The sequence below is a fragment of the Triticum urartu genome, chromosome 3 (assembly GCF_003073215.2).
Source record: "Triticum urartu cultivar G1812 chromosome 3, Tu2.1, whole genome shotgun sequence".
Taxonomy (NCBI): Eukaryota; Viridiplantae; Streptophyta; class Magnoliopsida; order Poales; family Poaceae; genus Triticum; species Triticum urartu.
In genome coordinates, this window is record NC_053024.1 from 675,434,494 (window position 1) to 675,436,893 (window position 2,400).

At 56.9% G+C, this 2,400-nt stretch overlaps 1 pseudogene; it reads left to right on the forward strand.

The window, feature by feature from the left end:
• Positions 1–957: 957 nt before the first annotated feature.
• Positions 958–2,400, forward strand: LOC125549084 (annotated as a pseudogene).

A 2,400-nucleotide genomic window follows, 5' to 3' on the forward strand; every position in this document is an offset into this window, starting at 1 on the left:
TCAACTTCACCATCTTCAAAAAAAAAGGCAGCCCGGTGCATGTAGCTCCCGCTTCCGCAGGGTCCGACCATTTTGGGTCTATAGTATGCAGCCTTTCCCTACATTTCTGTCAAGGCAGCAGCTTTACCACAGCGCCAAGGCTCCCCTTCAACTTCACCATCTTCAAAATCCAACTCTAAATTGCGAGTGAAAGTGACTACTGAGCTTTTCTTTCTCTGTGTTCTTGGTCACTTAGAGGAGCAGAGGCACTGAAGGTAACCAGACTGCTTCTGCGCACGGAGTAACAACGTTGCATATAAAAAGGCGAGGAGCATCTCAGTGTCGGCACAACGGGTTAAAACTCACCTACCGCAGCCTCGGATCCCAGCCACGGTGCTGTCGTGTTAGCCGCAGTAATAGAAGCACCGTCGCCTCATCAGCAGCAAGAGCAGTGCATGCCGCCTTACCCGGTGGCGGCAGGGCCCACCACAGCGGCCCCGTCCCGTCACGAGTTGCCGCTCGCCGAAAATTCCTGCAATGGGTGACCTGCCGCCCGGCCCTATGGCGGGAGGGCCTGCCGCCTTGGATCGTGCCGGAATGTGCCACGTGTCAGCTGACGCGCCTGTCGTCACCGCCGGGTGGTCTTTTGTGCCAATTTGACCCAGAGGTGGTGCTTTGAGTCAACTCCACTGGACAGGTGATCCTTCTAGACAAAAATTGTGCATTTTCAAATTTTCTGTGGTGATGTTACAAAGCATTCCACCTTGCATGCATTTTCCAAATTTTGAAAATCACCTACGGTGAGAGTTGTCTTGTTGTGGTAGCTGAGGTGGCCAAACGAGTCATTGGGCAGAGTGGGCCCATTTTGTCTGTAGAGCCAGCAGCAGGAATGGCCGCTCGACACGTGCCCCCCTCGTCCTCTTTTCACCTTCGGCCATCGCTCGCCTCCTCCAAAACTCCAGCCTTTCTCTGCTCGTCTGCTCTCCTTCACCTCCGGCCGGCCTCAGAGCGAGCGAGAGAGAGAGAGAGCGACCATGGCGGGAAAGGGGAGCAAGAAGGACATCGAATCCGTCCTCATGCAGGCCATGCTGGCCGCCAAGACCGTGCGCGCCCAGCGCGACCACCTCCTGCAGCTCCAGCAGCGCCTGCAGGAGCTCCAGGCCGACGCCGCCCCCGCCGTCGTCGAGGCGGACGCGGACGCCAAGCTCAAGGAGCTCGCCTCCAACCTCTTCAAGGTCTACTACATCGGCCTGGAGGCCGGCGCCCGCATCCTCACGACCTGCGTCCACCTCGCCGCGGAGAAGGACATTCGCTTCTCCCCGCCCAACCTGGCTTTCGCAGTCATGCCCGACGAGCAGCTCCACGACGCGCTGCTCGCGCAGCAGTTCCCGGCCCGCCCCAGGCCATCGACCGCGTCATGGCCGCCGTCTTGGCCATCAAGCTGCTGGAGGAGCACCTCCTCCCGCGCTGCGTCAAGTGCCTCATCGGCGGCGAGGCCCCCGTCCCCGGCAAGAACGCCGACTCCTCCTCGCCCGACAGCAGCCCCGACAGGGACGACAACCCGGTCGCCGCCGCCTCCGAGGCCCTCGCCAAGGTTGACCTCTCCGACGACCCGGACGCCACCGCCACCGCCAAGTCCGGCTCCAGCAAGCCCCGTCAGGCAGCCAGAGGCGGCGGCGGCGACGTGGGCAAGTCGCTCGACTACCTGTACCGCGCAAACAGGATCGCGGGCCTCGCCGTGAAGCACATCGACGTCGCCGTCGCCGTCCTCTGCCGCTTCATGGACCCCAAGAAGCTCACCAGCCTCGCCGAGTTCTGCGACGACCACGCCTACATCTCCGAGGTCCGTCCAAACTCTCCAAACCTTGCTCTTTTCTTCTCCTTCCTCCTAGTCCTGGATGAAAATGATGAATCCATGGATGGATCTGACGGTGGAATCCATTTGTTCGCTTGCTGCAGGAGGGATTCTATGATTCTATCTAGCATCCGATTGACTACTTCACCTCATCGATCTTCAAGCCATGCTCTCCTTATCGGTCTTCTCTTTAATTTACCATCCATACAGACAGACCTGTGGTTTCAGTTCAGTTTGGTCAGCTATGCTCTTCTATTTGTGCTCAATTAATTCCTGGACGCCCGTGGCTATCTATCTTAGCTTCATCACATCAATTAGGGGTAATCAGTGTAGCATTGTGGTCATGTTGATCTGCATCTTATCGTACCTGTGGGACAAATGATCGAATCGAATCTCAGGAGCTATCTTAGTTAGCTTCATGTATCGCAGTAGTTCAAATGTCCTAGCTGCGTCTTGTTTGTGGACGATGGAATCGAATCGCATGACAAAATTGGGATTTTGGACGTGCTACTACTATGTGTTTTAGTAATCATGTTCTCTAATGCCATTTTTCTGTTCAGATCCTA